Raw genomic sequence first — 25,502 nt, 5'->3', positions numbered from 1 at the left:
CGACGATCTTCACTTGTCGTCGCAGCGACCATCCTCTCGTTTAGTCTTACGCCCCTAATTCGCGGTCTAGCCACGATAATTAGTACGTTCGCGATCCTACATCAGCAGCTACGTTATGTGACTGACATGTCTTGTTTTTGTTCTGCCAGTAATTTGTGCTGCCTTGCGCGAGACGAGTGACGTTTGAGACGCGTGGAAAAACTCCGAGAGAAGACCGGCGAGTTTGTTGCAATTTTAGCCGGTTTTTCAGCGAACTACTAAAATGCTCTAAATAGGACGTTTAGAAGAGAAGATTTGCGTTTGCTCTTTTCAAGAGTTTCGCTATTTCTGTGTCTCCTACGTCTCTCCATTTTGTTGCTTGAACGAGTCGGATTGAAATGTTGAATTTTAATGGAGATTGACGCATTGCGTGACTTACAACGTCGAGTCATATACTCGTCGTATAGTCTTTTTAACAAATTTGACTGGAATCCAGAATTTCAGCTCCGTTCTTGGAACGAAGGATTTTAACAGTTATAAATTACCTGTAATATTTCAATAGTTTGCGATGGATACGATGTTACAACGGATAAATCACTATTACCATATGAACATGCGATTATTAGAAAGATTGCGTAATGAAAGCTACGCGAATTTGTTTTGTTCGTGATTTCGATCGATATATTTAGCTGTTCTATTAATCAAGTTTTTTGTACTTTATAACTGTGGATCTGACATAGCTACGCATAATAATGAAGTATGCGAATGCATTGTATGCGCAGTTGAATATGAATCATCTATCGATTTCCATTTAATCGAATGAATAATTAACGCTGCATTCATTATATCGGTACACACATACTAACTACAATTATTCTGTAACTGACGAAAACTAGAATGTCAAAAAATATATCAAGACAGTGTACGTGCTCATAAATTGATCGTATTTTTACATAAAACTCCAGACACATCCGAAGAAGATATCAGGAAGTATGAAATATTAGTAAAAATAGAAATTATACGATAAGAGGATTCTCACCTGAGTGATGGAGTTTTCGACCTGTTTGCTGAGTAGTCGAAAACGCTTGGAATTTGCCACGGTGTGAAAACTTTGTGAGTTCAAACGAGTTCATTTGATCGAGGCGAAATTCGAGAGGCACTGCTATTACGAAATATCGAACACAGAAATTGCGACGCTTCCTATTCTCATAAGGGGAAAAACAAATATTTCGAAATATTAAAATCATTTTTATTCTAGTAATAATAATAATTCCATCCTGTACCCTGTATCTGTAATAGAAATCTATAGGAATTTATAATAATTTACGATAGAAGATATACAGTTGAAATAAGATCGAAGAAAGAATTCTTCCATTTTTAGAAAATACAGTTTCTAAGAAGAATATTTGTTAACTTGTTATAAAATTCGCAAATGCCATTGCAAATTATTTTTTAACTGTAAGCTACATCGTATTACAGACGCGTTCATACAAATGTCATATCTATAATCGTTCTTCGATATTTGCATTTAATAACGGACACAGAAAATAACACGAAATTATATAACGATCAGAAAACAAGCATAGAGTTACGAAAACAAAGAAGATACAACTAACCGTGGTTAATTTCTTCAGTTTCACGCGACATCGAAGCCGCTTTGGCCGCACTTATCTCGCGACTCGTCCGCGGAAGAAAATTGCGTAATTGGAGTCGCGATACGCTCCATCCGGTCCGATGTTCCGCGAATAACGTCGTCCAATTCGCGGTTCGAGTTCGAGAAAACACAACAACGTTTCTAGATACGAAATGAATAATTCTTTCCAATTGAATCATCTTTCGTTCGTTGCTTTTCAGATGTACACACAAACCTAAATATAATACTTTGTAATAGCACGATTTAAAAGTCTTAGATCACCTTTATTGATAATTCCAGTTAGACTTGCCTTTAGATTGGAAAATCATTCTTAGATATTCTGACAGTTGCGTTATTTGTTTGCAATTTAAAAATTCGGCTTGAATCATTGCAACGATAGGAGATCAGAGGTGAACATTATGGAGTATCTACTTCAACGTGGAGATATCTGATGCAAGGGAAAAGAGATTAATTAATTTTTTAAAATATTTTGAGAACGATATAGTGACAAATGCTGGACGATAGAAACGAAGAACATCGACTGAACGTTTGATCGAATTTTATCGTAGAACTCTTAAAGGGTTGATTCCGAAATTTATCAACAGAATTCCAGAGAATATTTTTACTGGATCTTCGACTCGAAACAAATTTCCAACGAAAATAAGTTGACAAAAAGATTCGAGAAATTTCTTCGAACTTGAGCAGAATGACTCGAAGAACAGTTGCTTCAATCGTCTACTTCCAAAGTAATCCCAGGGATCATAAAGGAACACATATATACCTCCAAATGAAAGAAACTCTGACATGCTTACAAATTAAATTTTCTATCAATAAACCGTCGCAAATGAAACTCCAACAAACTAATCAAAATTCTACGCTCAACTCGTAGTTATGCTGCTTAAGACGTATACCAGTAGACCTCTTCGCCTTCATTACGCCAATGTATCAAGACCCATGACTGAACAGTGACAAAAGTACCGAATCAGAGAATTTCCTCGCGTGGATCATTAAATTCGCTGGTGCATATAAACGGCAATGAAGAAACCATGACAGACTGGGTTCGTTTCAGTCGTCGTTACCCTCGATGAGGCAAGACGATTAAAAGCGTCGTTGTCGCGACATTTCGAACTGCCCTTTCGGCTGTGACACGTCCTGGTCCCGACGAAAATAAACGGTCTAGGCGACATCCTAATTAGCTCGCGTACACGGCCCTCGTTAACCCTTTGAATTGAAACGAAGAACTTCGGTATTGCTTCGCTTTGTTTCAATCGTCAGCCATCAAAGGTTGCGCACCTTCATCCTGTTGCAATTGAGAACGCCGCACCGTGCCGCCAAGTCCATCTTAATGAAAGTAGCGAAAGGAAGACGGACCGTTGGATGCTAGAGAATTAATTCCGGGATTACCAAGAGCGGTGGAAACCAGCAATTTGTAATTTTTCAGAGAAATTTGATAGATTCATATCGGTGGAAATTTTGGGGCATTTAAGGCTGCGCTTCTTCTCGCTTCTTCTACGCGTGCTTTCTTCGCGATACTTACTTCGTAAAAACACGTGGAATAGATCGAGTATGTAGGATATTAAATACACAAAATATATTCGATCAAACGATTGGTATTTATATCTCGTACTCTACGTTAAAGTTTGTTGAACGAATTCGACTATGCGATTCCGAGTGGTCAGTCGATGTAAATAACCATGTTGAGACCCCGACTGATTTCTGGCGCCAACTGTGACCTTCGCTAGTAAGGCGGAAATAACAAAAATTCGTAAAATTCTTGGCTTTGCTTGAAATTGAAATAAACATGAATTTAAGTCGCTATAAATCACACACAGTGCCTCGCGCAACGTACAATTATTCCATCATTTGCAATCTACGATAAATTTCTTTATAGCCTTTTTAAAAACCAATTTACACGCTTCATCATACGTATTTCCACCATCTCCTCTAAACAAACAATAAGATCGCCATTAAACCAGCGCAATCACCACCGCCACCATCGTCGTCCTCGTCGTCGTCGTCATCGTCATCATCATCATCATCATCATCGTAAACGAGGTTCTCTAAAGTAACCATTCCGTAAGAGGTTCATCTAGAGGCGCGGGAAAACCCATCAAACCCGCGTGAAAAAAGAAATCACTCGACGCCGGCCGCTCGGTCCTCGTCGCGATAGCGTATGCAAAGGGGACGCAAGAGCACCGATGCCGCAGCTATAAAGACAAATAGTAGCGAAACGAGCCCAACAAGGCCTAACGACGTGTATTTGCATCGGTCATTAAGACGGCCGAGAAACCGCGGCGCAGGACGGACAAAAGGATACCCGCCGCTAAAGTAACGCTTATCGCCGCTCGCGAAAGCGCATTTTCTTGCGTAACACTGGCTCTTGACCTCTTCTGCCTTCCCTTTTCTCAGCCGTGTTCCCATGTTCATAAAATGTTGCATGTAGCTTACGGTTGGACAATGGTCTATGCGGTTAGGTGCTAAGCATTTGATGGTGCAAGGATTCCGAGAGATTGTAAGGTTGGTTTTGTCAGTTTCATGGACATTCGTAGGATAGAGATCGCGTTAAGATCGGGGCTGACTAACGGATAGGTCATTTTTCAGTTTTACCGCTCGTTTAACTTATATAGAATCAGCATTTTGTTTCTGCAATTACCAAAAACAATTACTTTGATTATCGATCATCGATAGAGCGCATATAAATTTCATTTTCTCGGACAAAATTTTGAGTAGCGCCTAGTCGAGTGAATTCATCTTAGAATGTATGATCTAAAAGTGTACTGGGTTTATTAGAGTAAGGGTGGATCTGTATAGATAATTGCGAACAAGCGTGAGTTTGGTGACTTTCGGTTCGTACATTCCATTCTACAGGTTCATTTTCCTCCCCTATTTTCTTTACCATGATGCTGTTCTAGAGTAAGCACAGTAGATCTCCATCAATCCTAAACGTCTTCATAGAAGAACCACGTATAACAGGAGATCACTGCTGATATCTCTTGCTGCTTATGATTTTTGTTCACGGAATAGTCGTCCATCTAGAAAAGTGGATTCAATCGACGGTGATTTTTCATTTCGCTAATCATTCATGGAATGCACCCATAGAAATCGTTCGTAGAATTCATTGCCAATACGTAGAGTAGGTTAGAAGGGCTTTCTGCTCGAATAAATCATACGAAATCATCGTTCAAACGTTCGTCTTTAACAAGCAAGAAACAAAGTGAATAAATTGCGTGTGTTACAATTCTCCATAGAGATATACGCGTGTCACCATTCTTCCAGTCGTCCTTTGCAATTAGTGTCACGTTCCTGGAAGCGGTGCAGATACATTAATTCCGCTGGCGACGGAAAAAATGGTCGCGGATCGATCCCGCGACGCGGCGAGATAGCCTGGCAGACCTTCGACAGCCGCCCACTAGGCTCGACACGTTCACCATCGTAAAACTTAAGCAAAATTGCCGCGTGATTCATTATTAATGTCGTTATTTCACGGCGGCGCGCTGGGAAGGTGCAGCTACTTGTCTGTACATTTATCTTCGCGATGACGAGTTTCTGGAAAACGATCGCCGTCGAACCTATTCTGGAACGATGGAAAGAAATTCAGGCGACTCTGAGTAACGTCGTTCACCTGGATATCGTCCGCTTCCTCGAAATACGTTGTCAGTCGTTTCTAAAGTTCGAGGAACTTTAACTTTTCTTGGTCCGTTTACTTGTTTCGTGAAAGTTTAGTTGTTGGAAGGTTGGAACACTTCGTCCTGTGTTTTTTTTTATTTGGAGGTGTTATTCCGGTTAAACGGTTGGCAAGAAATCAACAACGTGTAATTATATATATACGTGTATATATTGCGTAATTTAACGATTTATATTATCAAGTTAACCAAGCAATGTTCTTCGATATTTAAGAATTAAGACAATTTATAATTCCAGCTTCTGCGTAGATTTGTCTTTTCTATTTCTTAATATGTGTCGAAATAAATAATATTTGATATTATATCTGACAAAGGTACGACAAATGTATCTCTCTAGATTCTTCTTCCAACGAACAGATTAAAAATGAAAATGGACATTTGACACAAATCGTACAACCGATTGCCGAATATTTCGTTTCAATCTCGCTTTCGTATCAACAGAGAATAAATCTTTATGTTTTAAGAAGAGCTTCAAGGTGAAGTGAAAGATTACCAAATTCTCGGCATTCTAACACTGTTTTATCTTAACTTTGTTTAAACAACGTTCTTTTAACGAACAATCGATCTTCTGTAACGCACATTTTGTCCCAGTTACGAGTTTACGAAACTTCATTCACGGAATCTTGTGCTCCAAATTTTTCAATCTTGCGACTCAACGTTGCTCGATAAAGATATCCAGGAGTTCGGTTTTGATCTTTAACCCATTTAATCTGACAAACTCGTGATCATTCGCGTGGAAAGAGACAAGTCGAAAGCAAAACACGTCAGATGCCAACGGTGGACAGACACGAGACGTCTTTTGATCCAGCTAGTTCCATAAATTTTGTCTTTTGCCACAGGCACCCAGTTCTGTCCATCTTCCACGTTACTGACAGAGTCGCCATACTTGCGCGCTTTTAACGCGGTTATAAAATATTTAAACGCCGAATAAAACATCGTCGCAGCGATCTTTGCCAGCGATGCTGTAAGTGGAACGAGCTCGATTCTGAGAACTACGAAAGCGGACCTGTTAAAAACACCTGTGAAATCGGCAACGTAGCCAATTTTATTGCTCCGTGGAAAATTTTCAAACCTTTCCGAAATTGCTCGTGGTTTTCTAAAGGTTAACGCGATTATCGACTAACGTGGTCTTCCTTTTACTTTTACAACTCTGCCGTAGTTTTATGTTCCAATCTCATTATCGTTTTAACGATTAAAACAACTTCGAATATGATCCAAGAAAAATGCCTGGCTTCTATCTTTTTATAGAAACGTTTTTAGATCTTCTTAGATCTTTTTTTAGATTTACATATATTTCTTAGATTTCTTATGACTTTTCTAAAACACGCGCATAGTCTGTTTCTGCTCCTTCGTTTCTTTCCTCTTTTTAATCGACAATAATTCTGGCATTAAATACCATATTCGGCATGGTCAGCAATTTCTACCGGAACGTGCCGAAAATTCCAATTGCGACGATATTCGTTTGTAGCTTGCCTCTCTCTCTCTCTCTTTCTTTCTCTCTCTCTCTTTCTTTGTCAACAAAATTCGTACAATTTCTCCATGACACGTCCGCAGACGGTCAATCGGGGGGATTCCAAGTAACGAAGCTGGGACTTTCCTCGTTCCTCCAAGTAAGTCCAGCAAATCGTGTCAAGCGTGCATCGCACGACAATCGCGAGTTGTGAGTCATACGCGCGCTTTCGATTAGACCCCTCTCCCCCACGGACGAGAGCCGACGTCGTAGCATGATTATTAATGCGCCTCGTTCACCAGAGTATGAAGGCACGAGTAAGTATCAGAACCTTGTTAAGTGTCAAAAGAAAATCACCTGTCAGTATCAGAATTCGTAATTATCTCATTGCATTGATTAAATCTTGTCGCGGTAATTCATAAAAATTCTTTCATTTTTCTGTGACAGTTATGACTAATACCAAGATAGTCGAAGGTGTGATTCACGTGAAAATGTATCTTGCCAAATAAGTTCAAAAACGCTCGAATTCTTCCACCTTATTAGATTATCCAATCTGTAGTATGTACGTACGATTATTTAATCTATAATTCATATTTCCAATTTATTTGGCTAGCTATGGATTAGCAAACGTAAAATACAGCATTATGTCTACGCTTTTTCTAGTAGCTGTTTTTAAGTAGTTGTTATCTATTGTCAGAACGATGTGCCTCCAGCAAAATATTGAAATATTACACGCAATTTGTATTTAGAGATTTTCAGTCTCGTATCGCATACGTATCTATGAACGTATCTATGAAATTCAGGTATATGTACATTAAAGAATAGTTGTAGCGTTAACATCGAAGCGGACAAAATGATTAATGCGTAATTTCCTATAGAAATTTTACGGATTTGCAACAGTTCGTTTTTATCGACTATGCAAGCAAATGTTTCTTTTTTCGTTGCAATATTTATTGTATATTTGTATATTTTGATTCCTTTAGTACGAGTCTCGTGCTTCAGTCAACCAATATCAGAGGAATAATGACGATCATAAACAAAATATTCATAAGATATTAATCTTATCAACACGAAGCATCATCGTATCGAACCTTGACTTCGTTCCTCCAAGCAGAGGAAAGAAACGCTATGTATACGTATGAGAATCGGAAAAGCTCGTGGAAAATCGTGCCCGACCTTCGTGAGTTTTCTTTCTCCGTCGTGTCGTTTTCCTCGCGCAATCATGATTAACCTGAATCACCGTCGGGATCGCGGAACCCACGCGCACCGCCTGACCGACGCGACGCCGCCGTCGGTTGTTCGTTACAAAAGGGGAGGAGATAAGCGAGACAAGCGGATCGCGATTTTTAATCGGTCAACTGAGACCCAGCCACGCTCGACTCGGTAATTATCCTGGTAAGCGTGGTCGTTGGGCTTACTCTGCCGAGATAACGAATGGCCCGACAGATTTTGAAGAATCGTTGTGGTTCATTCTGTCGACCCAGTTACCCATTTTACTTCCTTCCGTGATTTCCGGAAAAGAGCAAGAGGCGCATAATGACTAATTCCGGCTGTGAGAAGATATTACAAAATCAGGAAGGAAATATCAGAGCATCGTACTTGTTAAGAGTAACGTTAACTTTATCCAGAAACTGATCGTACCGATTCATATATCATACTGTGATGCAAAAAGATCGATTAAAAATATTAATCCATTTAGGGAGGAAGAAATTCCATTGTATATTATTCTATTGTATTCTTTGTATCGCATTTTCTTAAAGTTTCAAGTTCTTAGAATTTCTATACGTACATATTGAGTTGGCAACTAAGTGATTGCGGATTTTGTCAATACCACCTAATGACAAAATCCGCAATCACTTAGTTACCAACGCAATATGTATAAGTTTAATGAAACGAAACTCTTAGCCTGAGTTGTCACTTGCGCATAGATTGAATTCTAGAGATTCGTCAACAATGTTTGCCGTGACGTTTGTCGATAAGAAACGAAAATTGTTACGTATCAGTATGGGAAATATTTTTGTTTTTTTTTTTTATCAATTTTAGGTAAATCATTATACGTATCGAGAGAAGACATCAGAGATCGTTGGTCGACTCGTTGGCAAAATGAAATTACACCAAGTTCTCCAGTTGTCCGGGTGGGTCGCGGTTTGCCACGGGGTTCTACGTGTTCGTAATTAACTGCCGTCATTTATCTGGCCGCGTAAGAAGAATAATGAGTGACGCCGTGGTACGAAACTTCGTTCCACCAACGGTTGATTAATTCGTAAGTTAAATCGTCGTGGGGGTTCGGCTGCCTCTAGACAAAAGGATGATGGATACGAATCAGCTGCTTTAAGGAGGCACCTACGTATGTACGTGCACTACCTCCGTGATAAACTACTGTTTCGAGTTCCTCCGGCAACCAAGAATCAGGAAACGCTGGCAGGAAAAACACGAGTAGCTTTGCCTCTTTGTTTCTCGAGGAAAAGAATCTCCCGGTGAATTTATTTTTGTGCAGAGAAAGATAATAAAAGATCTTTTCCATAGCTTTATTTGGTTGTCTGAAAAGTTCGTAACGCGTCTGGCAATCCACGTACCAACAATAAGTTTCATATGTAAATATTTGACGAGAAATCGTCGAAGGAAACGAATGATACGCGATTCAATAAAATATTAATTCTATATAAATCCTAATTCTATAAATGCCATATTAACTCTGCGAAGATATATCGCGTTTAAATTTTTCTTCTCCTTGCGATCTTCCCAAACGATTCAGCGGTACGTTGAAATATTTTTCAGAAAGCAAGTGACGAGTCTCGGAACGTGTGCCAGGAACGTCACGAACGAGTACCAGAAACTTCCTGAAATTGAAAATAAACATTTTTCACGAATTTATGAAAAACCGCGCGATCGAACCGACCGAAACGCGCGAAAGATGAATGATCAGGGAAGAGGCGTTATTTTTAGAAAGGTTCATAGGAACGTTCTTTCTCTTGTTTCCTATTGTTGTCGTTTCATCGTCCTTTCCGTGATTAATCTCGCCTGAGATCACGAATTATTCTTACGCGGTACTAACTACGCTACGAGGCTAGTAATGGGATCCGGAAGTAATTTGTCATCCAGTCCAGACGTTCCTAGCGACTGAAATTAATTATTCTTAACCCCGTGTCTTCATCGAATCGTTTCTTCCTAGCAGACCGCCGATATACGAATCATGTAAATCGCTTATGAAATCGAACGTGTTGCACGATTAAAAATTATTCAATGGATACTCGATTCATACGTACGTTTCCTCTGATTCTTGCCCAGCATCTTACAGAAATTGATTGTCTATCACGATACGAGAATATTTATGGCCTTTGTTCATCGTGAGTGATACTTAATGGGAAAGCTGTCATGATAAAGGAACGCGAAACGGGATACGATGAGTGAAAGTTAGCTACGATCGTTCGTTGTTAACCGTTTCAAGATGTTTCAATAGTTTGAAGCTTAAAGTGATAAATGTTTGTCGAAACCATCGATGATTAACTTCTAATGGATCGACGAGACAGATTCGTTCTGATAATTATATTGTTTGGATTTGAAATCGATTACAGTCGAATATGGTTAAGTTTGGAAATGAGTATGGTTAGGTTTAGAATAGTGGTACAATTTGAAAGGAAAATTGTAGAAATTTCTTGCGAATATTATTTATAATATTTCCCAACATAGCTAAATTTCGCTTTGCTAAGATTAGGTATAGTTAGGATTAAGTACGAATTAGACGTCGTTACGTTTAAAAATGTACGTATAAATATTTTCTACGTGAGAGGAAAATTACGTTAGGTATGATCGCGTTTGAAGAAAGACTATGAGGAAAACTTCTTGAGAATATTGTCGCAATATTTTGTTAGCATATTTAGACTTCGCCTAGGCGCGATTATGTTTGTGTTTGCCACAAATAGGTATAATCAAGTTTGAAGTGGGAGGAAAATGTAAAAAACTAACACAATATTTACCGATGCTAAGGATTAAGCAGCAAGAGTTTCTTGGAAAGTTTCTCTAAAAGAAATTTTCAAGAAATTACAGGGTCGATCACTTTGTATCTACATGGTGTCCTCTAGTTACGGCTATCGATTCGATTCGAAACATTTTTCATCGAGATCGGAGTGCAAGGCTGGTACGAACCGTGAAAACGTTCAACGAGATAGATACGTCCGTGTGGGTTTTTTGGTATGCAGCATGAAATTAGTCGCCTATTTGTCATCCTCGCGCTATATTTCGTGCTCATGAATATTCGATCGAGACGAACGACCCGATGCAACCGTGATACCTTAAATCTCTCCGTTAATCGGATACTTCCAGGCTTTATAAATATCGTGGTCGCGTGGGTCGCGTTAACTTCGTTCTAACCTGTCACGGGGAATTCGCCTTCCCATAACTTATGCTAATTTTAATTTTACGAACACCACCGTTTGCCTCGAATTCGTTTCGAACGTTTCCCTTGCATTTCCTCGTTTCGACATTTTAAAATGCAAGGAAAAGTATCGTTTGATCTTTATTTTTGGAACGACTTGCATTTACAACGCGTTACGAATACAGTCACACGAAATTTTCCATATTTTTTAACCACAGAATGTTCTTTGGATCGTCGAAAAAAAAAAACACTCGTTTGTTATTCAATCAGATTATGACACGCAATATGTCCGAGCTTAATGAAGTTATGCCTCGCGATATCTATTTAAACAAAACAATTGAAATCGCATATATGAAAGAGAAAATTCTCAGGCTTAAAACGATGAATGAAATGATCCACAAGAGAGATACTAATGTTTGTAAAAAAAAAAAAGAAAATTGTTTAGAAAATTAATACAAAAGATCAGACATTTCGTATGTTGATGAACCATTCTCGCAGTGTATAAATGGCTTTTTCTCGCATTTCTCAAAATTTATCCATCGAACTCTGTGATTCAGCCTGATCATCTATATTTTCTGTATAAACAGTTTCCAGACTCCGCGTGCCTAAACATACGTTACTCGATTATTTTCAGCATCGAAATCCAAGGACTGTGTAACCGTGGTATTCGCATCTTCCATGTTCCAAACTCCAAGGTCTCCACCGATTCTATCCTCATTCATTGACCATACCATACGTATTAAAAGATGGGATTTCCCTATAAGTATCAAGCACGTATATCTGAAAACATTAATCAAGTTATCTGACATCAAATTCTTCGGAATCGAGGTAACTTGGCAGATCCGAACGATCGTGTCTCTCGATATCTATAAAAATAAGAATCGTCGTATCGACATCCACAGTCTACTTGCGACAAACTCCATCTTAAACTCACTATTCTACATAGTCGTATTACGATCGATGCTACGTTACATTACGTATAAATTCAGAAAAAAACATTCGTGAAACGACAAAGTCAACGGATCGCCTTGGAATTGATTTCGTTGATCGATACGATCCAACGATCACGACGTGACCACGACGATTTCCGCCTTCCAGCGAGGAAGAGTGGTGTTTAAACGCGTAATCGTCGGAAACATCAATTCCCGTTGAAGCGTAGGAGACGCATACCAACACCCACCAGAAAGCATCATTGCGTCTTAACGTGTGCCACGATTGTTCTAACGCCTGTCGATGCGACAAGGTGTGCGTAAGGTCAGGGCGCAACGTGAATCGTGATACGCCCCTGACACGCTCGTTGGACTTGACACGCGTCCCTCCATTTCCTTTCATTATTCTCAAACCATACTCTTTTTTCCTTTCTTTTTTTTTTTTTTTTTTAATGAATTTAACGTAAGCAACGTCCTTCGAGAAAGAAATATCATGTTTCTTAATGTATTTAATGTACTAGTATATTCGTAGATACAGATCTGTAAATCTGGTGTTGATCTCTAATCTAACGGAATTCAGTTTATCTATTGATGATCGTGCGAATTCGCAGAATTTATCGAGGAAATGACGATCAGCCAGCGAAAAATAGAAAAAATTGTAAAATTCGAAATTAGCATACATCGGGATTGGAATCGAATGTCGAGATTGATTGCATTGTTACAAAGAGGATTCCTTGCCGATTCCCACGAAGGAATCGAATAGAATCACCGCGAGCCTTTTCAAATGCGTGCGAGGCGTGGCGCCTGCGGAGTAACGTGGCGAATTTATTAGCATTTCAATGGTAATCCGCTCGAGCTAGTATATACCAGCCGGTTGAACTTGTCGTACCACAAACCTTAATAAATAATTTACTACTCGCTATATAATAACACGTTCGGAGATCAGCAACTGGAAGTTGAAGAAAAAAGGAAGCAGTGTTTATCCTGGCATAACTTTTCAAATTAATGAACAATTATTAGATTAGTAACCGTCACTTACGATTTCCACGCCCAGGCAATTTTCTCGTCGACCTATTGGTTCTATATCCTCTACATCCTCTACAATCCTTCTATCAGGTTTTGCGATTCTCTCCGACACCTGAGAAGCTATCATTTCCATCGTTCGTAATTTCCACCGACGTTATTATACGAATTATCGTCACACGATTCCTGTTCTTTCCGCGGAAAAAACTTGAACACTCATTTCTGACAATAATATCACCGTGTATAGCGTATCTCCATGCATTGTGCGTAATAATTGTTTATGGAAGATACTGAGACTCGATTTACGAGCGTTCAAGCTCGCAATATAAATTTCAATCTTTGAATACGAGTAGATTCGCCAGTTGTACGATATTTGGGTTGTGGTAATTTTCTGTTGGTCGAAGGATCGATGAAATATCGATGGGACGATAGAAGATAGCACCGAGGAAGTTTGTTAGTCCGAAAAGATGAAAGAATTGGTTGAATCGAATGAATGGGTCTTCGAATCTTAAGATTTGCTGTAATACTTTTATAAAAGCTGCACGAGAGAGACTGCAGTATACGACTTCTTCGAATAAATATCTTTTTCCTCTCTTTTCCTTCGTACCGCTGAAAAGACCGTAGACTCGAGAAGTTACGTTCGAAAAAACGCTCACATTTAAACACCATGACCGCATCTTTTACCTCTGTTTTATCTGCAAAACGCAGCTTTCGACCAAGCAAGACAAAATCTCAAGATCAAGATGCACCGAGAAGAATCGAGCCTTTATGCAAAATCGTAACTCACGGGGACGTTTTCGTGCAGCGCGGTTCCTTTTTTCTTTCGTCATTCGAGAGACGTAATTTTCCATGGAGGGAGTTGCGGTGGTCGTTACAACGGTGACGAGGACTGCAAAAGGGTGCAAGAAGGAACGAAACGGACGAACAGCAACGGTACAAGCTTTATATCGCGCATAAACATTCCTGTCGTAAACGTCGCCGTTTCGACTGACGGAAGCGGCCGATAATTTATGCGAGAACGTGTCTTAATTGTTACAAACAAGCGCGACCGACCGTGCTGGACGAAGGCCCGAGTTTTAATGAGCCGCCGAATATCGTCGACTTGATACAACAGGCAGTTTCACGAGGTTAGAGAATTTTATGACAAGTTTCGGCATTGGCGGTGCCATTTGTCATTCGTCGTTTTTCTTTTAATTTGGATGGAAATCACATTTGTTTGATATTATGTATTTACAAAAATTATTTGTCCTGGATCAATCGTTGTTTACTGGTTTGTTAATTCATCAAGGACCAAGTGTTTAAGCGATGTGTAACCAATTTACGTATTCTTTCGCCAAGAACAATGCATCAGGATGTAAGACGAGCGATGTACACGTTCGAATGGTAGATTTTTTACAGAAGATGAGAAACAACAACATTTCTACGATTTAAACGAAGAATGATTCGTCCTGGTGTACGAATTACATCGATTTCTCCAACTTTATAAAATTCGCGATATTAAAATAGAAAATTTTCGATGATATCAGTTGATCGAAATGGGACTGGAAATGAAACGTTGTTTTAACGCAACGTTGGACACTGAACAATATAAAAGGTGCGTAAATTAAAAGACATTGTTTGAAATTCCTCTCGTTAAGCTTCAAGGTGGAATTCAAACCTATAAAACCAACTTCTGCAAACAACTCCAAATGTTCGATCCAGCGTCAACCCTAATTTACGTCCGATCATACACCGAAGTAAATGTCCAACAAATCTCGTACTTCCACGAAGGAAGAAGTCGCACATTCCACGCACTGTCTCCACTAAGATAATCCAGATTAACCAAACAGGACGTTCTTAGAAGGAAGACATTGACGATGTTCCAGAAACTGGGCAAACGGACGTAGCAAGAAGCATCGATAAAGTCGCAAACGAATCCCCCCAGTGGCGTGGTTCAAAAGGATATCCGACAAATGCGGCGGAAAGAGGCAGAGAACCGAGGAAGAAGGTTCTTGGGCAAGTGGCAGCAAGATATTCGGTAAATAAATCATGCTACCTCCGTAAATCTTCGCGTTGGATGGGAGAATCGGACTATTATTAATAGCGGCGCGTCTTGTTACTTCGACGACCGCGCGACGTCATTTATTTATGGTGTTAAATGCCATAAAGCAGCCGGCTAGAAGGAATTCCTTTCGAATTTCTCGCTGAAAAGGATCGACCGCCATGTTATGATGCGAAGAAAACTAAAATATCAGCCTTTAAACTTGTCTTAATTCAGCTACGTATATTTTTCCAATGATCGACAGTACGAATCGAAGGTTTCGCGACAAGAACCACCGAAATTACCGTTTGCTACGAGATCCAGCGTAATATTTCACGATGAAATTAATTATACAGAATTAATAAATCGCCGATAAAAATACGATGCTTCCATTTCTTTTACCGCGAAACTTTGATTAATCAAACTTTCCAACGACAGTTTCGATCCCGTTCAAGTCGATTAAGGAAGATCAAACTATACGTTTTTCTCATCGAATTCGTAAAGTAGGTTTGACAAAGTTTTTTTAATAACAATGATTGCGCAACGCGCGACAATTGAACGAGATCATGAATTATGACAACAACGTTGAGGCCAATTTCAGCAAGTTTACGTTCGGTCAAATCGAGGCCAGCCATCAATTTCGTGTTCGTAGAACGCGTTCTAATTGCGAGACAAACACGAGACGCCGTACTCGAGCTGCCATTGTTGCTCCCCGTATTCATTGATTCGTTCCATACCGAATGGGGAACGAACGCCAGGACGTGGCGTGTAACTTGAACGATCGTATAACCGGTGCTACAAAAAGGGAATAAGGTAGAGAGAAGCCGAGGTGAAATCGAATCGATGTCCCTTTTAATAATTTTCGATGCGTCGAAATTTATACCGAATCGGTGGAATTAATTTCGAAGATTACGAAAGGAAGTCACGAACACGTGGATGATTAATGGCGATGATACGAGATTTCGATCGAGGTTAGCTTATCAAAAGACCTTAATTAAGCCTTTACATATCGATTTCACCAAACTGCTCGCATGCGATGCACCGCTGTTCGAACACATACGAGCATTTGCTTATTCTTGGTAAAACATATTTTACCGTGATAATTTGATTCTTTGGAGCCGAGTATGATGGAATATCACGATAACACAAATAAATTAACTTTTACAAGGCGATATACATTTGTAATTGTCAAAGTTTATAAAAGCGCACTCTGTTATTCGATAAACTTTTTATTTTCGCACTCTTTAATTTTTGAATTATAATTCAGATGAAAAAGTCATTCTTCTAACTCGACGCAACGTCTTCGATCGCTAATACAATGGTTTAACAAATGATAAACGTATACGAAGGCCACAGAGGAAAATCATTATGAATGACACTTCTACTTTTCACAGAGAAACAATTTTAAGATTCCATTACATCTCGAATCAATCCTAAAATCGTCCCTTTAATTCATTAATTGATCTTCAGTCAATTAGTATGTCATCAATTTAGGACTAAATGGCAACAGAGGATGAAAGCGTCTGTGTATTTATGAACGGTAGTATACGTCTTTATCTTATCTTTTTTTATAAAAACAAAATAAAGCTACGTTGTACGTTATATCTATAAAACGAAAGAAGAGAAAAGTTGGATTAAAAGAAGAACTCCTTAAAAGAGCGTTGGATTCCTGGAAAAAGTGTGTCACACGGTGGACAACAGAGTTCCCCGTTTCTCGTCCCGTTCTCCGATTGTGAAACATTATTTACGACCTTGCCAGCAGATGCTGCTTGTAGGTGTACGGCCAGCAATGGTAAACCACAAAGATCGGTCTTCATTGTTACAGCAACAATGCTTTGCCGTTGCGAGCGGTCGGCCACGTGTCCTTGCAACGTGCTACCCAAACAAGAAAGTATACCGGGATTCGCCACGGGAAGTGTTAACCTTAATAACGAGCTTTCAACCACCCACCAAGGTGCCCTAATTACGAGAACAAGCTGACCGATACCTGGCTCGTTTCTTTTTTCACGTTTTCGCGACCAACGAATGGGATTATTGGACGCGTTGAATCGAAAGCATCAGTTCTGTCCTCTGCTTTGGTTCGAAAGGATTTTGATATTTTTGATACAGTATGCTAAGCTATGGAGGTGGGTTTGTAGTGGATGGAGACCACAGGAAAAAGGTATAACAATTTATAATCATATTTTTAATGGAGAATTTAAGAGGAATTTAATACGCTTCGTACGTTTTATATTAACAAAATCGTATTTTTATTTGATTTTGACATCGAGTGGAGCACTCTTCCTGCGATTAATTTTTTCTATAAAATTATACGCAGATGTCAATTTAATTTTTTCGATCTATTTCCCATCTTTTTACCGCGAATATTATTCCGTAATCTTCTTTTGAGCGCATTAAAGCGGATACGAGACGAAAAAGCAAGGCCTTGAAAAATTCTCGTCACAGCGAGTTTTTTTTTTTTATCGTGCACTAAGTTGTCACGCGTGGAAGATCCAACCTGATGATCACGTGAATCGTCGTTGGCAGTGCACGCTTGATAGAAAAGAATCTCGCGTTGACGTTATTAGGCCTCAGACGGGATATTCGGTTAATCGTGTTCGCACTCGCCAGCGTAAATCAGCGAAGATACGCCAAAAAGGAAAAGCAAATAGCCGGGATTTAACGGCATTAACCTTAATCACGAGCTTTCATACACCCACCATGATGACCCAATTACATACACTGATGCAAGACATACTTCTTCGTTATTGTGATCACTCACTCTCGCCGTTAATCTGTCAACTATCAAACATGCCATTCATTTGTCCAGACGAATCTCATGTTTGTTTTCTTTTCTTGACTTAATCTCGGATAAAAGGCGATAAAAGATACTTACAATTAGAAGGATCTTGTTAAACATTCTTTTGCATTCAAAATTCTATCATCTTTATGTGCTAGCATATACCATCGCGATAAGTAAAACATCAATTTTATTTTAATAAATTCCTCTGCGATCGTAACGATTGATATTCAAATCTCTTCAAACTTCTCCAAACGTAGTATTCGCCCTTAAATTCCTTTAAAAATGATTTCCATGCCTATTAGACAAAATCTCAAACATTTAAAATTCAAGATTCTACGCTTTTCGAAACCCCTGAACGATTCAGTTCGCCTCTGAAATACGCGCGAAGAAATAATTCTACCGTCCAAGTTTTCAATTTGAACTTTCAAAGTACGAAAATTTCCTGTCAAGTCGAAAAGCACCTAAACGACCCGATTCCTCTGTAGAATGTACATATACCGCGGAAGAAATAATTTTCCTTCTGAAAATTGTATTCGAGATTCCAAAGCACGAAAAACAAATTTCGCTTCAACACTTACTCAACCATAACAACTCCGTTACTCCTTGATTCCTCTACGTTCATCCTATTAATCCACAAATCCCGCACGTTTCTCCAAACCTGAAGCGATCAGAATCTGCGTTCCAGCAGTTTATTCGCAGTAAGGAGCTCAGCATGCAAATAATCCGACGTATTATTATTGTTAGCATTGGATTAATTCGGACTTCGTTCTAAAAATATTGGCATTGCGTCGAATTTAGAAGGAAACCGATGTATCCTGATCTTCTGCGTTTTATTATACGAGCAGGTTGCATAACGCGACGCGTCAAGGTCATCGGCAAGCGCCACTGTTACGCTTTTGCAGCGACGCTCATTAAACGTGCGAGAACAAAGCGGGCAACGGGTTTCAGACGGTCGTTTCCGGTCTAACCCCTCTCCATCCAGCCTTTTGTTCGTTTCTGCGGGACGCGCGTAATTTATAACTAATTTGCGCCGCATTGTTCGAAGCGTTCGAGCGGACCGCAACGATTTGCATTGTCCAGTTGCGTTTGAACGAACCGTTTAAAATGACACGGATACGTGTTTAATTTGTGCACCTGTTGGAACTGCTAGTAGAGACAATTGCTTTGGAAGAAATAGCGAACTTGGATATTTCAAAAGGATTAATACTAAGGATTAAATAGGAAAATACTAAATGTGGAGTGAGATTTATTCTAAGTGGGTGTAATGAATGTAAGAAGCAGAGTAACAAATGTAACAAATAATCTTCAAAATCTTAGAAAATTTAAATTCGATCAACTCGAACAATTTTCCTAACGCTTATGGTTTGCAGCGAGTATCTTAGATTTCCTCTTCCAAGCCAAACATACGAAAATCATCATTTTCCACAGAAAATCGACCATTCGAGAAAGATGTGTTCGAATGGAATTTAAGAAATGAATGCGACGAATGCGATATGAGCGATCAGATTTAAAATTATCGACAAAGTCGGACGGAACGATTGTCAAAAGAGTCTTCGATTACTCTATTAATCTATTTGATTTGCTGACAATCGAGTTAACGCTAGTTTGCACCAGCTGCACCCTTTGTTCTTCAACGCATTCCATCGTCGGATCAGCACGTGCGACTCATCCGTACCGCGCGCGGCAAAAGCGTCCCTGGAATGGGGTCAGAAACGAGAAAAATCGTTGCTTTTATGTACCGACACCGACCGACGATGCGGCCACGTCGCTTCCACCGTATACAAGAAATCTCGTCACGTCTCCCGCTGGCCGTGTCAATCGAGCTAACTAGAGATAGCTAGTTATTGTGTCTTCTACTGTAATTAGGAACCTACCGACACCAGGTTTCTTTCTCAGCCACGTTCCCTCGTTAAACTGCCGATATTAAATACTCGCTGATTAAAAAATTCTTTATTTTGTCGTTAAAGTTTCTAACAATCTGTCACTTTTATAAAAGACTGTCGAGATTAAATGCGAGCTGTACATAATATATCACGTTTAAAATGTCCAATAAATAATTCAAATTTCCAATCTGCTAACTTTATAGCAAGATAATGAATATCGTTTCTGATCATTAATTTTCCATCGGTTTGCACGTTCACACATATACTTGGTGTATATTATTACTATAACATACGATATATAAATGAAAATATGCAGATCGTTACGAGTGTACAGCGTACATATATGTTCCACTGCGAAAATTATCACGCGACAATGTAAGCTTTCGTTTATATGAACTGTGAAACGTTTCTGGATGGTTTCCATGGAATGACTCGGATGAGAAGTGAAACGGTAAATGCGGTGACGGAGAGAAATGTCGGTCGAACCTCGCGTCGTTGGCAGAAATGCCGACACGCGTCTAAGTGACAACCACTTAATAACTATAAAATTATGTATTTATTACATAAACGGGAGCACCGATACGTCGTGGCTTCAAAGACCTTTAACTGACTAAATGGCACCTCGTATTAGCCCACTTCGTGCCACCTTTAAACGTCGTAAACGTCCATTAGATATTACGCACGTAATACGGTATCCGAGGGCGTGTGGGCAGAGAATGCGAGCCAGACAAACGTGCCTCTTTGCATTGTCTACGAAACGATGCTACTCCACCATGATTTCGTTGTTTGACAGAAGAAAAATCTTGGAACGATCGTTTCAACGCAGAAGATCACCGTCATCTTCTTCGATCGAGGCGGTACTCTTGGAAAATGTCATCGTGCACCTAGATATGGACCAACTATGTTTAGATCTAATCCTGTTACGTTCTTCGAATCTTTCGTAACGCAATCGTCTTTTTTTATGTTATAAAATCCTCTCATAAATCTTTATAAAATTCACTTTAAAATTTCATGACCGTGCTAGGGTTACTTTGTTCTTGTCGCGATAAAAATTTCTACAATTTGACGAACTTTCAAATGCTCGTATTGTTAGATTTAAATTTTCAAATCTTAATCTTTACAATCGTACTAATCTCTGAACCAATTTCTATTTCTTTCTGCTGTAGTCGAAGATCTCCAGTTCTATTTTCTTTCTTCGTTTAATTGAATTTATCAAAGCACTGTTCAGAGTCATTGCAACAAATTTTCTCGCGGAATAACCTAAATTTCTTATAAACTCTTCGAATCGTCTGAAACAACTCACAACTGTACATCTCTTGCGGTCTGGAAACATCTCGTTCGCGGAATCATTATGCAAAACTGCGAGACACGCATCGAATAGAAAATGTACTCTCTTTGAATAAACAAAGCGCATTCCTGCATGGTAGATGGCAATTATCGCGACGCGATAATTATCCTAGATAACTATCGGAGAAAAACTATCCGAGTCCATATCGACACTTGTCTATTTCTTGTCTACTATAATACAAATTACGTTAAACGCATTTAAACATTAGATACAAGAAACCACTCTCTCTTACACTCGTGAACATCTAGAACCATGTTTTTTAATTGATCGTTATTTCCAGTTAACATAAATTCAAATTTGCAAATCGTCGATCGTAAATTGAAATTAAACGTTATGTAATGGTTGACGTAAAGAAGAAAGAGGACAAAATAATCGTGATCGTACTTCAGAGCAATCGTAGCAAGATGTCCATCTTCATCTTGCAGAATTAACATTTTTTTCTGCGGCTCGTATGATCCGCGCGGCAGTTTGTCCAATTTTCGAGACATCAAATTGAAAATTTCGTCGCGTAGGTACTTGCCAATAATTGAACCCGCGGCCCTGTGTCCTCGATATAAGTCAATTCTCGTCGATTTATTAACATCGAATCGACCTAACTGAATTGTAGTCTCGATCAATTCATTTTTCTTATATATATATCGAACTTTGACTTCTAGATGACGCTTGAGATTTGACATTTGGAACGATAAAAGTGGGACAGACAATGGGACAGATGCAACGAGATTTAGAACTTGGAATATTCAATTGACGGGAAGATAATTTTGTTTCAAGATGTAAATTTTCTTCTTCGAAATTTCCAGTCGGAGATCTCAATTTGCGAATCTCTAAATTTTCAAATTTCCAACTTCCACTGTTTAAATTTTCAAACTTTGAAATTACAATAGATTTTCAAATTTTTGAACGTTCAAATTTTTCAACTTTGACAGTTAGACTTTGAAACATTCGGACACGCAAACTTGCAAATTTTCAGGCCTTCCGAATATTCGAATTCCCGGCTTTACGAATTCCCAGATTTCTCAATCCCGTTAACTAAAATTTCACATTTCCAAATGTTCGAATTTTCAAACTGCAATTCTGCTAATTTCTTTAAATAACTTTAGATTTATCGAAACAACTTCCTGCTTTCTTCCAACGGTTTCACTACATTCACCTCGAAAGGAACATCAGCATTTTCAAGCGAATTCCACTCGAATTCCAGTGAATCGTCGACGCGGTACGATAGTCACGGTTGAGAGACAATCGCATGGGGAAACATGGACGAGGTGATTGTGGGCGTCGCGGTCGGTTTTCCTCGTCACCGGGGAATTGGTATTTTTCTGGCGGCGCGTTTGTGATGTTTCGCGCGGCTCGTAAGGCTGAAAACGATGAGCGACGACGAATCTGGAATCTTGTAGCGTGCGCATCACCGGTTAATTGGTCGAGGTGACGCGAAACGAGGTCGTGTCACCGTGACGAATGCCAGAAATTCGGGTCGACGCAATGGCGAGCTTTGCCCGAAAACAGAAACGTAACAGAACGAATGAAAATTCGAATTCAACGTACTCAGGTCTTCGCGATTGGATCGATCCTGAACAGAAGTCGTGATACGAATTTCACGATTGTAAAAAGCTTGGAACTAAAGCGAGAAAGGATTGCACGAACAGATCGAAGATTTTTACAATGGGGGGTCGTCGATGCGTTGAGAGCAAAATACGCGTTATTCGCAGTATGCGGGAAAAACACATAAGAAAAAGAAATTCGAACGATCGAACGGTGATTTGTTCGAGGCTGGAAGCAATGGGTAACGAACATCATGGTCACGTACGAGCACTCTGCATCGCCTCTCGTGACGATTTTGCTCGCGAACCAGATGTCTCTAGGTTGGAAAGGTATGCGACCAGGAGGCTTTGTTCTCTCGGAGAGAGACCGAGAATTTAACACGTAGCCAGGTCAGTCGTTAGGGAAGATCTGGCCCCGATGGGAAGAACGTTGTCTTCGGAGCGTTTACTCTGTCTCCGTAAGGCCGCAATTCCGATACACGAGCATTTGAAAATATTTATATGCTAGATGCGATTAAATGAAATTGGTAATTGCTGTTTTAACCCATTGATTACCGTGACCCCAAAGCTGGCGATTTTTCTTGGTGTCTTTTATGCTTATAATCAAGCAAGAAACGTTTATGTAAACATAGGTCATTTAAAGTTTTGTTAAGGGGTTATTAGAAAGTTTGGCTGCTAAATATACCCTGTATATCTAATATCTTAAGTCATTAAATTCATAGAAATCTAATTACGAGCTACAAAATTTCGTAATAAGTTTATGAATTGTCTGTAGAAAATTTAAATTCAATATTCCATAATAATTTCCTTCGATTTTAAGAACAACGAAAACAATTTACCATGCAAACTCGGCAATTCTTCAAAAACCAGCGCCAGTGCGAGCAATGAAAATGTTCGAAAATAAAGCTCAATCTTCCTGTTCCGACTTGCCTCAAATTCCAAAGACAATCATCAAGACACCCTGTATAACTCTTCGATCGTAATTTCCGTAACACTTTAGATACTCGTCGAGTACGACGTACGAATACTATACAAGCAGGATAGAGAGAAGAAACGAGAGAGAAAAAAAGCGGGCAACAGAGATGAACGAGTGAGAGTAAAGACAGGATCACAATTAATAGGTGGAAACGAAGATGGTGCACGCTTCTGAATTAGACTTGCAAAGCACCAGCATGTCGACGATCAGTTGGGGACGGCGGTGCGTGTGCACCGTGGTATTAGCAAGTCAGATTTCAGAATCGGGAGCTTCGTCCGGACTCTGGCATCGCGGAAAATCGTCCGGTTTATTTGCATCGGCTCGCGTTTTAACGATCACGTGGAAGATACGCGACTAAACGAATACACTTGGAGCAGAGAACGCGATCAAAATAATCCCGACGCGTGCTAAACGCGTTGTTCCACGAATCTAGTCGCTGTTCCCCCTGGTGAAACACTCGAGTTGTTTGTCGAATCTATAAAGAAACCCCAGCCTCGATAAATAATCCAGCACCGCAGCTTTATTCCAACGGTGCTCGAGCATAGTCGTGGACGAAGACTCTGAACTGTGGGTCGAGGTATAGTTTGAACGAACAAAAGTAAAGTTCCTGGGAGAAGTGAACCGTCGGATACGTATAGGTATTGTCTAACTCTGAGAACGTTTCTTTGCGAAATAATAATTTTTATTCGACGTAAAATTGTACTATATACGACATTCTATCGGGGTTCGTTTTTCGCAATATTATAAAAATTGTTTAAATTGTTAAAGAAAAAAAAATGTAAAGATTCGTGTGTCAGAATTTTTGGATGAAAGATACAAGATACAGAAATAGGACGGATAAGACAATTCTCGATTAAGCAGATTTTGTATGAAACGCTTAACCCCTTAACCTACGATTTACGTTCGAGAATTTTGGGCCGAAAACGTAAACAAGCTATTATACAGGGTGGTTGGTAACTGGTGGTTCAAGCGGAAAGGGGCTGATTCTACGCGAAAAAAGAAGTCGAAAATATAGAATACAAATTTTTCGTTTGAGGCTTCGTTTTCGAGAAAATCGACTTTGAATTTTCGCTCGGTACGCGCGCACTTTATCACGTCTCGTTATAACGGATCTCACTGTAGATCGTTGTCTTGATGGAAAAATTTAAAGAAAGAAAAAAGAAATTTTTTATTCTATATTTTCGACTTCTTTTTTCGCGTAGAATCACCCCCTTTCCGCTTGTACCACCAGTTACCAACCACTCTGTATATTATATTTGGCCTGATCATCGTACTACGGGCTATGCCCGTAGTTGTAGGTTAAGGGGTTAATGCGTTATTTGAAAAGAACGCGAATGAGCTTATTATTTAACCGAATAGATGTATTATTGAAAAAATGGTAGCAAGTTTTTGGTGTATAAATATGTAGTAGCGTATGTTTGAGTAAACACGTGGATCGTGATGGATGGTGAAACGAATGGTTTAGATGTCTAACGAAGAATCTGAGATTATCGGCGAGTAGAAGAACCTTGTATGCTATCAGACGAGATCTGGATAAGCGCGCATAGGGAAGAACATGGGTATTTGCAACAATGCGTTGTAATCACGTTTCGGTTTCCACGATGAAATCGAACGATGAGGCGCGTTACATCGAGCGAATAATAGTCACATGTAGAATCCCTTTAGATAGTCATCTACCACGGAATTATCCCGTCGTAAAATTCGCATGCATGAAGGAAGAAGGGACCTTGAAGCTGCCAGTCGGTCAAACTACGTCTACCAGACGCGACTATAGTCGAGACTAAAGATTCAAGATTCGAGATAGCTGAATAAAGTGAAGAACGCTTTAACCCAAACGAATCTCGACAGCAGTAACGCCTTAAATAACACTGAATATTAGGAAA

General features: G+C 39.5%; 1 protein-coding gene across 1 annotated transcript in view; it reads right to left on the bottom strand.

Moving 5' to 3' along the window:
• LOC117206151 (sterile alpha and TIR motif-containing protein 1) overlaps positions 1-25,502 on the bottom strand; it is a 138,666-nt gene that overhangs the window by 82,546 nt on the left and 30,618 nt on the right. The gene's annotated exons all lie outside the window — the stretch shown is intronic.

The sequence above is a fragment of the Bombus bifarius genome, unplaced genomic scaffold (assembly GCF_011952205.1).
Source record: "Bombus bifarius isolate JDL3187 unplaced genomic scaffold, Bbif_JDL3187 scf7180000007996, whole genome shotgun sequence".
Classification (NCBI taxonomy): Eukaryota; Metazoa; Arthropoda; class Insecta; order Hymenoptera; family Apidae; genus Bombus; species Bombus bifarius.
The sequence above is the reverse complement of the archived record's forward strand: the minus strand, read 5'-3'. Positions and strand labels throughout refer to the sequence as shown.